Raw genomic sequence first — 16,375 nt, forward strand, 5'->3', positions numbered from 1 at the left:
TGCTGTACGCTGGGTTCAGGAGGGCACATGAGCACAGTGGCGAGGGGCAAGGGGCACATGGACACAGTGACGAGGGGCACATGGACACACTGGCTGGGGTCGGGGGCACATGGAACCAGCGATGACTTATCTTATAGCAGGAAATAAAAATGCCTTCAATCCCCACATGATCTATAAAAGACAAAATGTAACGTTAGTAAAAATGAATTTGGTGCTGCCGGCATCAGCGGCTTGCTTACTTTCCCTAATGTTAAGCCGCTGCCGTGCCAGCACCAAATTCATATACTAACATACTTGCCATCCCTACAGAGTTAGGCAGTAAGCTACTGCTTTTTAAGCAGTCCTACCGCCTACAGATTTCAGTGACAGATCCTACTGCTTTTTACAGTGGCAGGTAATTTATGTGACTCTAAGGCAGGCTGCTGGACATAGCCTGCAACACATTAGTCTGTCTGTACAGTGGGCTGGTAGATGATTACTTTGATTGGACTCAGACCAATCCAGTGACCTGACAGCTATGTGACTCAGCCCTGCACTCTGGCCGGGACAGGCCTTAGGTGAACCACTAACAAAGGCAAGTGGCAGCCCGCACTTAGATAGAATTGTAAACATTAGCCTGCGTTGCATCTATATAGGTCTAAATGTTAGCATGCCTGCACTTAGGTGAAACTTGAATGTTAACATGCCCACACCTAGATAGAATTGTGAACATTAGCCTGCGTCGCATCTAGATAGGATTGTAAATGTTAGCATGCCCGCACTTCGGTGAAACTTGAGTGTTAGCATGCCCACTCTTAGATAGAATTGTGAACATTGGCCTGCATGGCATCTGGATAGGATTGTGAATGTTGGCATGCCCACGCCTGGATAGAGTTCTGAACGTTGGCCTGCGTCGCATCAGGATAGGATTTTAAATGTTAGCATGCCCGCAGTTAGGTGAAACTTGAATGTCAACATGCCCACTCTTAGATAGAATTGTGAACATTAGCCTGCGTATGCGGCACAAATTTGTAACTTTAGTAAACATGAATTTGGTGCTGCGGCCGTGACCGTCGGCGGTGACGGTGACCACAGACTACCGGTCGACTCACTCACCTGCCTCGTCGAAGTAGTCACTGGCCTGCCGCGCCTGCCTGGCCTTCTTCAGTGGGGGGTGGATCGTGGTGGATGCCTGCCTGCACACAAACTGGAGGAGCAGCACGAGAGGAGAAGCACGCGTTTCGGCATGCACGTGCAATAATGAAAATGGAGGACAAGCGTTGCAGCACGCTGTGGCCATGCCCCTCCTCCTCTGATTGGTCAACAGCCAGAGGTCGCAAGAGATTGACAGGGGTCGCTGGCCAATCGCCAGCGGTCACTCTTGCGACCTCTGGCGACCCCCAAATGATGTCCCTGGCAAGAGGTAGGCAGCGCAGCCAATTTTTCCTTGTGCTCTGCTGTGTTTTGGCTATGAACTCCATCAGGAGGCCATTCAGGCGTTCACACACCCCATTCGCTTACGGGCGATACGCACAGGCAAATTTCTGTTGAATGCCCAACAACGTGGTGATGTGCTGGAACATTTCATTTGCAAAGTGAGGGCCATTGTCAAACATAAGGACCTCACAAACGCCCCATCTTGGGAACACTTCCCTGACCAAAAAACTTGGCTGCTCTAAGAGCATCGGCATGTGAACAATGGCCCGCATCGATCCAAATGGAAAATGTGCATACAATGACTCTCATGTAGAAGTACCCTTGACACACTTGGATCATGTCAATGTACTCACCATGTAAATGCTGTAATGGGCCACTGGCCACGGCATGGCTCCTCTCACAACTCTGCTGTAAACTGTTTACACAACAAGCAATTACTGACACATTCAGCCATGTGTTCCACCAAATTAGGACAGAACCATGGTTCTCCAATCTAGGCAGCAATGACATCTTTCCATTGTGTGGTGGATGGTGCATTTGTGTCAGTGCATTGTTCAATAATGCTAGTGGCATGACCACTTTCCCTTTGTTATTCTGCCGCCATAAGGCATCTGTTGGAGACATTGTGCATCCTCTTTTAACCCACAATTCCTTTTCCTCCCGAGGTGCAGTTCCCTGCAGCTCCATAATCTGTGCTTCTGGCAGTGCATTGTACCCTTCTTTTAGTACCATGTTCCTGGTGCACTCTCGAGGATGTGAAGCCGCTGTCATGATGCATACCCCCGGGCATCCAGACCACGTCCATCAGCCCCGGGAGCAGGCATCATGTCGCCTTGAGAAAACCCAGCAACCCCTGCTAGGGGCTGTCTGGGTTCAGTCCTGGCGCCTATGGCACCAGGCTCATATGGGACATCAGTCCTGGCTCCTAGGTGCACTTTTACCTGATGCAGACCATGCTGCAAGAAGATCCAAGCCCATGTGAGGCCTGGAAGGGACTACTTTACCTTAGGGACTATTTTGTTACTCGGGTGTGGTCGGGGAGGAATACCTACCTGGGACTACTTTGCAGGCTATTTAAACCAAGCCGAATAGCAGCACACGCTTCGAGTTATTCTGCATCCAGTAGCGTAACACTCACCGAGCCAGCAGCAGCATCCAGCCTTCTGACATGCCCGCCTCGAACCTAGAGCACCTAGAAAGAAGGAAAGAAGCAAAGATTAAAACACAAGTATTACCTGATTTCTTACCTGATTCCGGATTCATCGCATATTCAAACCAGAGGAAAGACTTTGTTTTAAACGCGTTGCATCGCCAGCAGCAGCGCCGCGCCATACTCACCGTTCCACGCAGCATCTCTTCGATCCGGCGCTGTCTCCATCTTTACATCGCCGAATCCCGGCACCTAAGGGGGACAAGAAACAACAAGGTGAGCAGAGAGAACAGACAGAGACAATCTCTTTAGCCGCCGTATGCTTACCTGATTTTACCGCCGGAGGTATAATTCATCAGCACGCCACATCTTCTTATGCCGCACCTGTAAGATAAGAGAGAAAGCAGCAAGTTTAACCCTTGGCATTATTTACCGGACAATGTTGGGTAACACAGACTTTTACCGGAGCGCTTTCAGCTGTCAATCTTTTTATTGGGTCAAAGCTGCAAGATAAAAGAGGAATTGGACAGGAGTGAATTCCAGACATTTTTGAACTCTTACAAACTATATACTTACGGCTCTTCGCCAGGACCTTTTGGAGTCAGGATTCGTCTACACTCTTCCAATATCTTCAGGCCAGTGAAGTAACTGGTCATCAACGCGCCCCTGCGTGCTTCGCAGGATGGAGGGCTCATCCTTCAAGAATATAAGGTGAGATTGCTGAGAGGGCGCTTCAGAGGTGATTAGTGGGGAGGACAGTGGGGGTGCTATCACTTGAATCCACAAGTGGCTAAATCCATCTCTCCACTTGTAGGAGAATATTTCTACGGGCCAAGCAGACAAGATTAGGAGGGCAGATCCAGTCAGTCGTCGCTGCACTATGCATCACGTGGGTGGAGGCCGCAGCACTCCGGGTCCGACCGACGCCCCTTTGGGAGCCAGGTGAGCGTAACATCCGCCTCCATTTCTAATGGCTCTCCAAAATATACAATATACTGCACATTTCACTTTAAAGTCTACTGCTTCCTTTCAGCTTGAAATAGGATCTTCCCCCGCTAGTGTGGCCTTATAACTTCACTATGGCTATCCGTGCATGGCAATCAATCACTTCAATCAGTTTACCCTATAAAAGTGCATGCTGTACTGGTGTCTGCACTTCTGAATCTTCTCCTGATCCACTGTGCCAATCCTGCGTGTACTGTTAATGTCACGTTAGCTGAGTCGGAATATACTGTCACTTTCTTATATCTGGTGTGCTCTAATGTTAGTATTAGGGCCACTAGTTCTGCTGCTTGTGCTGAATAATGGTATGGTAATCACGCACTTGCCACTACCTCACTTGGCCCATCTTCTTTCAACCTCACTACTGCACTTCCCGTATGTCTGACCCCATCTGTCTGGTCAATAGTTGACAATCCATCAATGTACAGTATGTCTCCCCCCTCAAATGCATCCTTATCTACCTTGCGAGTGTCACTGAATGCCTGCATGTTTTCTGCACAGTCGTGCACACAGTCACCGTCTTGTAGGACATCTACTAGGAAAATTGCAGGGTTGACAACTCTGCATCTCACTGTCTTCAGTGGAGCGTTTGATAGTAACACTTCGTACCCTGATGCGCTTTGTGACGTCAGTGTGCTCTTTGGCTTTTGCAGTATAGCAAAGATGGCGCGTTCCACATACAGAATGGTAGTGCATCCCATGGTGATTGCTGTTGACTTCTCTACTGTGAATGCGGCAGCTTCCAAAGCTTGTTCGCACTGATATTGTCCTCTTATTACTGGGTAAAGTTTCCCACTGCAGTAGGCTATTGGTTTGTGTCCCATGCTCATCTTCTGTGTCAGTACTGCCTTTATCACTACACCATCAGTGTGTGAGAGAAGAAATATTTTTTTTTATAATCTGGGATCTCTAGCACTGGTGCTGCACATATTTCTTCTTTCAGCATGTCAAATGCATCAGTCATCACTCTGGTCCATGTCAGTGTTTTGTGTCCCTTCTATGCTTCCTTCAGTGCACCCAGACGTTAGGTATTTTGAGTATTGCCTTTGTTTATTTCTGGGGTAATCTGTTGACCATGCTGTAAGCTTGTCTGTCCAATGTAAAGCACTTCCTTCTGAAATTTTGTAACTTGGCCTTGCCACCTTGTATCCCTTGTCAGCTAGTATAGTCAACACGTGCAGTGAGTCCTGTCTACACTAATCTTCTGTCTGTAAATCAACATTTTGCCTACGTATTGTAAAACTGTTTTCTCCATCTGTTGTTGCAAAATACCATCTGTGTCACTCTGTTGAAGATAGAGGGAGATTTGCAGTACCCTTGAGGAAGTCTTGTATGTTTCCCCTTCTAGTTTCTATACATAAAGCTGGTCAAGTCTTGTGAGTCTGGGTGTAGTGGTACCGTGAAGAATGCATTCTTCAAGTCAATGACCGTGAATCAGACAGCTTCTGTCGGAATGCTGCAGAACATTGTTGCTGGCTTTGCTACTAGAGGATACTCTGCTTCAACAATGTGGTTAAGGGGCCTTAAATCCTGTATGAAACACCATGAATGGCCTTTGCCAACCTCACTGTGTACACTGTGGTGCTGCCTGTGGATTCTGATAGTACCAGAATGCCAATCTCTATTAATGCTGTGACTGGCTCATAAATGGCTTCAACCACCTCTTTGGTTAGTGGGTAGTGTTTCACTCTTTGTAAGATTGCTCCTGGCTTCTGCTTGATCAACAGTCCCCCTGTGCTCTTTATGTGCCCAAAATCATAAGGACTATTTGTCCATAGGGTGCTGTTTACCTTGGCCAGATCCTTCTCACAGAATCGGGATGGTGGTTACAGCACCATTGCCATCCTCTGTGGTACCTCACTGTAGTGTATCCTTAGCCAGTATGTCACACTCATATCGAACACCATCTCTATTTCTAATCTCTCTTCCCTGAATACCTCTTTGTCTGTCACTGTGGTGAACCTGTACCCTTCTGCCAATTTGATCACTGCTCTCCATGCTTGCCCTGTGTCATCCAACCCATGTACTGCTATCCAGTCCTCTCTCATCACCACTGCCTCTATTTGTATTGGCACTATGGTTCCCTCTTCCTCGTCCAATGGTAACTCAGGCCTGAATAAGTATTCGTTAGGGCAACCAACCATTTTTTCCCTGCAATGCTTGAAAGCCATGCAATTGCAATGTCAGTCTCATACTGGAACATTTCTGCGTCCACTGACACCACCCTCTGTACCTTTCGTCCACAATAAGCGTGAACAATCTGCCTTATATTGAGCATGTGTATTCCTGGCATGGAGCACACTATTCCCTTGTCTGTGAATGAAATAGTCCTGGTCAGTCTGCTCATAATGTCGTGTCCCAATATGTTTACAGATGTCTGTTGAGAGTAAAGTTTAGGCAGAGATGGATCGTGATCATTTATAGAAAGTGAAATGTGGTCTGTGAAAGGAACCACTTCCTGAGCCCCAGAGAATCCTTGAGTGTTCATGGCAATGCCTGACAACTTAAATGCTCCTTCCCGAATTCAAGTCCTAGTCGCCCCTGTGTCAACAAGAAAGGAAAAGGTTTTGTCACCTATCGCCACCCCAATGCAAGGTTCCTCTGCAAGGTTAGGTGTGATTGACAGGATGGGAAACATCAAGTTCATCTGTGGGCTGTCCTATTGAAAGTACAAGGACATTCCATTCCCTGTAAAGGGGTTTTTCCCCACCCTGGGAATTCCTCCTAATTATCTAATGGGAACCGTTGCCATGGATTACACATGTGCCGCTGCATAATTGCTCTGTATCTGTCACAATTGCTGCGTGTTTCTGCGAGTAAGTGGTGCTTGTAAATATTGTGGTACTGGTGCTGGTATCTGTGGTATCTGTGTTTGCATCTGTGATGCTTGTACTGTGCTTGTGGCATCTGCTGGTGTGGGCCTTGTAAATGTCCTTGCTGTTGTTGGTTGTGAGTAATAGTCATCCTGGCCCCGTTGGAAGGGCTGCTGGCCCTGTGGTCCCTAATTCTTCTGCATCCCCCTACTCCTACATACTCTTGAAATGTGGCCTAACTGCCCACATGTCCAACACTGTGGTGGCTCCCTCCCTTGCTATTGGAAACCCCCTGAAAAATCCCCTGGGCCCTTCTGCACTTGCTGTCCATATCCCCAAAACACTTGTTGAAAGCTCCCTTGGTTATGATGCATCTGCAGTCTGAAACCACACCCACTCGATTGGCCCCCCTCCTCGAAACAATTGTTGTCTGTACCCCCGCCGCATGAGCCTGCTCCGTGGGTAGTGCAAACTACTGTGGTTGTTGCTGCGGCTGTAGTCCCTCTGGGTTGGGGCTGGTTAATACCGCCCCTTCCATTGCGTAGTTTGATAGCTTTTTCTGCACTAGCTTTGCATCATCTATTTTCCTGCCCTCCGCTTTTTTCTTCAGCTTCTCCTGCTATATCCTACAATGGTGAACTATTGTGAGTTGTATTTCGGCCACCCTCTTGCTTCCATTCCCCCCAACTTCTTAAGATGTTTCTGGGCGGGCTCGGCCGCACCTGCACTAGTATGTGATAGAATATGGCTACTGTTTTGTCCCATGGTTGTCGAGTGTCAAGGAGCCAAAGCTCTTGAATCTTCTGAATATACTGCATCCTCCCTCGTTTTCTAGGACATAATTGCCCCTATGTCCGAGGTGTCTGGATATTGTGTCCTTAATGCTTGCCATATGGCAGCTCTGCAGTTTGCAAATGGCAAACCATTGTGTGACGTGTTTTGTGTTGTCACTACAGGGAAGCCAGCCCCCTCCACACATCATCAGCAGCGTTCTCGAGGATCGCCATTAGTAGTGCTTTTACGTCTCCAATTGCTAACCTGTTTCCTTTAGTAATTCTTTCTATCTCATAAATGCATGGACCAGCTTCTGCACTCAACAATGGCAGCCTACACTTCACATTCTCCTTGTCTCCATGTTTCCATGGTATATAATGAGGTTTCACCCCTCCCCTCTGCAATAAGGGCATCTGTGTGAATCCCTCCTCCTCAGGCGTATTTCTAGTGAGTCGGACCTGTCGGTCCCCTCACTCGCTTTCAATGCCAGCGCATACATCTATTGGTTCTTTTATGGGTACCCGGACACTGTTGACATACCTCCTTGTTAAGCTTCCCCTTGAGCAGGCTAAACCTGTTTCCCCCTTCCTTCATCCTGGGAGGTCTCTAAGTCTATTGACATATGCAGTGGGGTAATTCGCCAGCCATCCCTGCTCATCTGAGCTGCCCCTCCTTCTTCTTCTGTGTGCGTCCTGTACTCCCATGTCACCCACTTGCCAGCCCATGTCCCTGTTGATTGGGATCGATATTATTTATTTATTTATTTAGCATTTTTAAAGCACTCACACTGCCCGTGGGCATCGAGGCGCTGTTACGGGAATTGAGTTGTGTAATTGTTTTTTTTTTTTTGCTCAACCCTCTCATCCCCGCTGTTACTGTCCTCATTGTCGGACCCCGAGCCCATGTTACTGCAAAAGTCATCTGCTAAACCTCAGTCTTCTAGATGTCAAGTCCGTATTAGGTTTCAAGCTGAGGTCAATGTCTATCAAGTTGTATCTGCTTCCTCCCCCCAGGCCTCTAGGCCAGTTCTGCCTCCTTCCATTGTGCTCCTGCCCCGTGAGCTTGTGCCATCTGGTTCTGTTCACCTGTCCTCCTCATGTCTGCCGTTTCCCCTGTCCATTGCTCCTTGTGTCTTCGCCGCACTTATTGCTCACCCATCCTCCTCCATGCATGTGCGTTCCCTTGCTAGTCTGTCCAGCTGTAGCTTCCTCTGTTCCCTCTCAAACAATGTGTGTTTTTCCTGCTCTGCTATTTCCCTTTGCCTCTCAAGCTCTTCTAATTCCCTTGTCCTCCTGTCCCGCTGCTCTGTTCCACTTGTTTCATTCCCTTGCAATCTCTTTCGATCTTCTCTTCTCTAACCCACTGCACCTGCTCCTATTCCTCTTCATTCTCTGTCTTCTCTCTCCAACTTTTATCCTCTCAATCCTTCTCTCTTCTATCTGCCTCCTTCATTATCTCCACCCAATGTGATGCTTTGCTGCTTCCCTTCAGACCTTGCATTGCCTTAGCTGCCCCTTCCGCCTCCCCGATTGTTTTCCCTTCCAGTTTCAATAGTTTCCATCCCCCTATCATCGGCATATTTTGTATAGGCTATGCCGAGTGAGTCCAGTTTGTCGAAGAGCGGTTTAGTGAATACGTTATAGATAGAGAGCGGGGGCTGTGCAGAATTCCTGTGGGACTCCGCAATGTATGGTTGTGGGAGCTGCGTTTGCCTGGTTGGAAAATACTTTCATGGCTCTTCCATTTAGAAAAGAGGTAATTCATGTAGAGGCCTCGTTGGAGAATTGGGATGTGTTGATGAGGTGAGAGGTGAGGGTCTTGTGGTCTACGCGATCGAGGGCAGCCGACAGATCTGCCGTTATCGATGATTAAGGTGATTTGGTTTTTGAAATCAAGGAGGGCAGTTTCTATGCCGTGTCCTTTGCGAAACCCAGATTGTCTTCTACCGAGGATATGATTGGACTCAAGAAATAGTTGGATGTGATTATGAGTTGATTTGTCCAGAATCTTTAAGAGGAAGGGGACAGTGGTCGCAGACTCAGAGGGCCTAACTCCCTCCCCAGAATAAATGGAGAATTCAGTCAGACGGCAAGTTATTACAGCCAAAACCAACAGGGATCGATACAAGAACTCAGAAAGATTCCTGCATGTCACACAGTAAATCACGCACAGGCTGCTTTTGTCTAGAAAACATGTCACTGCTCTGTCATCACTTGGGCTGTTCCCCAAAAACCTATTGTGACGTGGGATTGGCCTGCAGCAGCATAATAACCTATATAAGTACATATACATGTTATTCTGCTGGCTCTTACATGTCAGGTGGCCGTCCTGTCCCTTCCCTAAAATTTATCTTGCTACATTGTTGCAGAGCAGTGGGTCTACCTTTGCTAACGGTAAGAACCCATTGCTACCCTCTCCTAGAGTGTTAAACTGTGATTGGCTAGAGCTGACGTCCCCAGGACTTGGGACCCGAAAGGGTTCTCAGATCATTGTGCATCTTTTCAAGGTGCTGTGAACGGGTCTGTGTCTGAATTGTAACTTGTGTTTACCACCTTTGCCTATGAGACTATGTCCGTCTTCATCGCAACATTTTGTTGCACATTTGTTTCAGCCTGCGTCTGGCATCCTGGGAATGGCTCTCCTTTCTCACCCCTGATCACTGTCCATTGTCTGTTTCAACTGTATCACGTGGCCAGAGACCACGAAATTGAGCTCTGTCGCTCTGAATTATGAGGATGTATTCCCCTTTTCTGCAGCTGCTCCCTTTGTCGACTAAGGATTGGAATGTCTCTGTATCTCTTGTCTTTGGCTGTGGGCCTTGTCTCAAACGCCTGGCTCCCTGAGCAGGCTGGATCAGCTCAGCTCATCTCCTGCTCAATCTTTTGAGGCCTGCTGTAGGTTTTTACTTGTGCAACTTAACCATAAAGTCCCTCTAACAAAGTTTTTTCATTGAATGTCATAGGTTATTATTATTTATTATTTATTTCTTTATTCACATTTGTAGAGCGCAAAGCAGCCCTTAGGCATCATGGCACTGTTTCAGAAGATTCAAGCTTAGTTACACAGTACATGACTTAGGGAAATGCATACAGTACATACTTAGTTACAGAGACGTGGAGAAGGGAGAGATAGACCAGGAAGGGGGATAGGACAGGAGGAGCTGGAGGTTAGTTGAATAGGGCGGTTTTTAGTGCTTGCCTGAATGCTGAGAGGGATGGTTCCGCTCTAAGTGAGTTGGGGAGTGCATTCCGGAGTTTGGGTGCAATATGGGGGACGTCAAGGCATCCTGCTTTGGTCCTTTTTATGGTTGGGATGCAGAGTTTGTTAGCATGACAGATTCTTTTCGGGCGAGTGGACACATCTCGTGCAATGATGTCAGAGAGGTAGTGTGGGGAATTGAGTGTGTGACACTTGTGTGTGAGCATGAGTGTCTTGAACGTGATCCAGTCTTTCACAGGGAGCCAGTGCGCGTCGCGCCTTGCTTGAGTGATACGATCCCTTTTAGGTAAGTTGAGAGCAGCTCTAAGAGCATTGTTCTGGATAACCTGCAGATGGTTTAGACTTTTAGTATAGGTTCCTGCAAGGAGGATGTTGCAGTAATCTAATTTCGCTCTGATAGTGACTCTGGCGATAGCAAGGCAGTTTTGTTTGAACAGGTAGGATTTAACCTCATTGATGAGCTTCGTAGTGTGGGTGGAAGCTGAATCAATGATGCTGACCTGGCGTGTCATGGACAGGTTAGAGTCAAGGTAGACACCTAGTGTCTTGACATATGGTGAGACAGGGATGATCGAGTTGTCTATGGTGAAGTTACAATATTGTTGGTCAAGTTTCGCTAGGATCTTTTTGGGGCCTATTATGATGATCTCGGTTTTGTCACCCTTAAGGCACAGCCCATTTGTGGCCATGCATGCTTGGATGGTGCTGTAAATTAGGTGGAGTGCAGCCGCATCTTGGTCGTAATATTTCACGCCTTGAAACACTTGTGTATAGGCGCATTACAAATGCCATTTCATATCGTATCATATCAGATAGGGGGAGGAGAACCTGAGTATCATCGACATAGTTTGTATAGGCTATGCCGAGTGAGTCCAGTTTGTCGAAAAGCGGTTTAGTGAATACGTTATTATAGATAGAGAGCGGGGGCTGTGCAGAATTCCTGTGGGACTCCGCAATGTATGGTTGTGGGAGCTGCGTTTGCCTGGTTGGAAAATACTTTCATGGCTCTTCCATTTAGAAAAGAGGTAATTCATGTAGAGGCCTCGTTGGAGAATTGGGATGTGTTGATGAGGTGAGAGGTGAGGGTCTTGTGGTCTACGCGATCTACATCATCTTCCTCAAACAATATTGTAACCACACAGCTTATACATATATATAAAACAACAGTCCTCTGTATATACTGCAACACACCACTCTGCAGGGGGAGCAATTTTGAAATACGTTGAAGCTGTAATCAAGGGGCATGAGAAACACTGCCCACTATCTTAGAAGTAAGACACGCGCAACATCTTCCCCTGTCCACCTGCCCCTCCATATTAGTGCTTGATGCGTCTTCCCTCATTTCACTCCCCGCCTTACGTACTAACTTCGCCTGCAAACACGTTTTTTTAATACAGCAAAAGAAACGTTCCTTTAGGGACCACCCTTCTCAGTTAAAAAATAGAACTAAAAAAAAATCTTATAGACTACATCTACTTTACATTTCCTAGTAAACTACATAGACTCAATATGTTTTTCCAACATTTCCATTAGCATTTTGTGTTATGCTAATGGGAATAAAGTGGCATTCATCCCCCGTTCCAGGGACTGAACCGGGGAATAACGGCACAGCAGCCCAAGTTATCAGCCGAAGTGAAGTGTGAAGTGTGCGTCCTAATGCCTGCAAGCTTCGGCGCATGATAAATAAATAAATAAATAAATAAATAAATAAATAAATAAATAAATAAATAAATAAATAAGTACTGAGGGTTCCGGACCATTATCCTCCATTCCAGGCCCTGCAATGGGGGATAAAGGCCATTAGCACCCCTGATTCCCAAACCGGAACCTGGGGCACTAAACAATTGATATTTCCGGCGTCCCGTTGTAGGAACAACGATGGCCACCATGAAAAGGTAAGGCAGGGCTCTGTATAGAGCCCCATTCCCTTTCCATGGCAGCCTGCAGAAGACGAAGACAGAACCCTATGACCATATTATCACAAGCACATTTCTTTTCCCTTTCAAACCTATCCCACTTTCGAATAACTTTACCACATAGCCGGTCCCATGTGGACATGGCAACTTTAACCCCATGTGTTGTCCCTTGCGGTCATAGACAGTAGCCAGATTGTCCAGGTCATGAGTTTATGACCCGGAAAATCTGCCCACTGTCCATGGCCACAGGCTATACTTCAGTGACCAAATGTATATCACAATGTTTTGTATATACATTATGACACTTGTCAAAAAAAAAACATGGGCACATTTGCAAAACCATGCTTTAAGGTCCTTGCCAATGCTTCTTACACAAGTTTGCTTGAAATCAAACCACATTTATTTTTCCAAAAGTGTCAAAATACACGTACATACAATAGTCATATAACTTAGCCCCCAACTTCACAAGATCCATTCAGGCATAGACATTCAAGGTTGGGTCTATAATCTTTCTGAAAACTTTTGTCCACATTCGTCAAAGTTAAAAGTCATCTAAAAATGTTGACACACCCCTCTAATTTGGCCCCCTCATGAGAACATCCCACCAAACTTTACAAAAACATGTATATCTCAATTTGAAATCGTTTTGCAAACTTTTATGTAGATTTGTCAAATAGCACCATATTTATAAGCCGATATGATATGATACGGCATTTGTAACGCGCCTATACACAAGTGTTTCAAGGCGCGACGAGGCAGGGAGGGGGGAACAAGGGGAGACAGACAACGATCCTACTAGGCCAGGTGCCATTCAGATTGCGCAAGTGCATGGGTAGGGGGGACGGGAAAAGTGCAAGGGGGAAAGGGAGAGGGGAAGTGCAGTACAGGGTTAGTAATGAACAAGATAAATAATAAGGGCCAGCTGGTGGCAAGTGCAAGATAAGTGCAGACAAGTGGGGCACAGGTGGGGGGCTGTAGGGATACAGAGACAGTCCCGCAGTGCAGGGGTTGCCAGGAAGGCAGTGCAGGGGAGAGTGGCTGGGCCAAGGACCTATATTGGTGAGTGGCCCAGTTGCTGATTCAGTACAGTTTCAGTGATTTAGCAGGGGAGACGGAGAGAGAAATCAGAAGCAAAGAGGAAGGTTTTGAGGTGCTCCGGAACTGGAGATGGTTCTCCTCAAGTTTCAGGGAGGCAGGAAGGCTGTTCCAGAGGGAAGACCCTGCTGCGGAGAGAGATCTCCCCCCAACTCATTGCTTGGCGAAGCGGCTGACCCTGAGGGAGTTGGAGGCGGAAGAGCGAAGTGCTCGAGAAGGAAGATATTTAGGAAGGGAGAGTTGAAGGTAATTTGGCCCCAGTCCCCAGAAGGCCTTGTGGACAATGCAGAGGGTTTTGAACTTAATCCTCGCAGCCACGGGGAGCCAGTGTAGCGATTTCAGTCCTGGAGAGATACGGTCCCTGGGCTTGAGGCCAAGGACAAGTCTTGCAGTCCTGTTCTGGATGAGTTGCAGAGGGCGGAGAGTAGAGGCAGGCAGATTTAGATAGAGGCTGTTACAGTAGTCCAGCTTCAAGAGAACCAGGGCTCTGGAGACAGTGAGCTTCTGGGGGAAGGAGAGGAAAGGAAGGATACCTCTGAGGAGGTGCAGCTGTGACCTCTTAGAAACATCAGAAATGTGAGGAGAGAAGGAGAGTGTGGAGTCGAAGATGACCCCGAGGTTTTTTGCCTTGCACGTAGGAGCAGGAAGAGGGCCAAGAGAGTGTCAGTACAAATTCACCTTTGGTACAAGCCTGTACTACACAGTAACGAGGTAGCGATGGCTGAGCAGCCAGACTTATTTCAACAGTTGAGTCAGCAGTAGAACAAGTTACACATAGGACCAACAAAAACAGTGTTTTGTTTGTTTGTTTATTTATTTGGTAGTGTGCTCCAAGCCCGTAGGCAGATTGACGCAACAGTACAAGTAGACTCGAAACTTAGTTACAGTGCCTGGCATAGGCTATTACAAAACAGTGGTAATTTACAACAAATGGTACAGGTGTTACAGTACTTATGGGAGCAAGATGGGTGAGCGCAGAAGAATATTGTCTTAACAAATGTATAACGTGATCAGCTAGATAAGGGTGAATGTCATTACATATCGTTGTTGTGCAGCCATTTGAGAGCGTTAGATCTAAATCTAGTGTAGGGTAGAGGACGTCTAAGGTCAGGTGGGAGTAAGTTCCAAGATTGTGCAGCTCTAACTGGGAAGCTAGATCCACCCACCGTGGTAAGTATAGGGACTTCAATTAAGAAGGTGTTTGCAGTTCTCGTCAGTCGGTTAGAGGGTCTCCAGTTGATTCTTTCAGCTAGGTAGGGAGGTGCTAGATTGTTGAGGCATTTGGATGTAAGAGAAATGGTTTTGAGAAGGATTATGTCCTTTATCTTTAGCCAGTGGGCCTCGGTCCGGTGTTTGGAGATATGCTCTCTGCGTGGGATGTTCAAAGCTGCTCTAAGAGCGTTATTTTGTAATCTCTGGAGTTTGTCAATGACCGACTTATTGGCACCTGAGTATAAGGTGTTACAGTAGTCCAGTCTGGGCATGACAAGGGCATTAGCCAAGGTGAGGCAGCTGGCACAGGACAGGAAGGGTCTGGCAGCATGGATGAGTTTACACGTGTAGGTGGTTGTGGAGGCGAGGGAGTTCACTTGCTTTTTAAGGGTGAGAGCTGAGTCGAGGTAAAAACCTAGGGTTTTAACCTCTCGCATAACTTTAATAGTATTGTTATCGATGTTAAATGTGGCATAGTCTGGAGTTAGTTTAGATAGGTTATGGTCTGATCCGAGAAGCAGAATTTCAGTTTTATTGTCGTTCAGGCAGAGGCCATGGGTGGCCATCCATGCCTGAATGAGGATGTAAATTTTATTCACCAATGCCAGGTCCACTCCATAGTTGCCCGAAAGGGGTATGAGGATCTGGGTGTCATCTGCGTAATTTGTGTAGGTGACGCCCAGTCTGTCCAACTTGTCGAACAATGGCTTTGTGAAAATGTTGTACATGGTGGGTGAGACACAGGAACCCTGTGGGACTCCACATGTAATTTGGATGGGATTGGCACAAGTGAAGGTGGAAACACTCTCATGGTCCGGTTGGCTAGAAAGGATTGGAACCATGCTATAGCTTCTCCTGTGAAGTTGGCAGCAAGCTTGAGGTGGTTGCATAAAACTGCATTATCCACCAGATCAAAAGCTGCTGTCAAGTCCAGTAGGAGTAGCAGCGCTATTTTCCCACCACCCTTGAAATCCTCCATTTTAGTTTTAAGATCTATCAAGGCTGTTTCAGTGCTATGGAGCGGGCGGAAGCCCGATTGGCGCGAGCCTAGTAGGTGGTTAGCTTCTAAGTAGTCTTGAATTTGGAGATAGGCTACTCTATCGATAATATTTAGTAGGAAAGGTACAGAAGTGATAGGCCTATAATTGGTCAGAATGGATGGATCGAGGGTTTGTTTTTTAAGAAGGGGGAGGACCCAGGATTCTTTTAGGTTGGCTGGCACTGTGTTAGATTTGAAGGAGGAGTTAATGAGCTTAGAGATGAATGGGGCTAAATCTCTGGCTGTGTCCTTTATTATTTGAGCGGGGCAACTGTCGCCTTTGCAGTTGGACGGCTTCAGTGAGAGGATAACCTTTTCAGTGTCGATGATGGAGATGGGTTTGAAGCTAAAAGGGGGGATAGTATTGGGTTCAGTTACTAGCGGTGCTTGTTGATCAGTAGGAGAGAGAGCATCCTTTTTATTAGTTATTTTAAGTTGGAGGGTGGAAATTTTATTCGATAGGGCATTCTTTATATTAGTGCACCATATCTTGTCCTTGGGGACCGTGTCAGTTGGTTGGATAGGAGATTCCCTTTCCCGGAGGATGGCAAATAGTTCCTTGGTATTAGATTTGGCATTTGTAATTCTGTCATTGAATATATTTTTTTTTGTATTGATAATTTCTGACTTGTAATATTTGGTGAATTGGGTTAAATTAGCTTTGGTTGGTTTAATCGGTAGGCGAATTACGCCAGATAGTTTGGAGTTTCCGTTTCTGCTTTCTGAGGCCCTTAAGCTG

The sequence above is a fragment of the Ambystoma mexicanum genome, chromosome 3p (assembly GCF_040938575.1).
Source record: "Ambystoma mexicanum isolate Mex_15411 chromosome 3p, UKY_AmexF1_1, whole genome shotgun sequence".
In the NCBI taxonomy this organism is placed as follows: Eukaryota; Metazoa; Chordata; class Amphibia; order Caudata; family Ambystomatidae; genus Ambystoma; species Ambystoma mexicanum.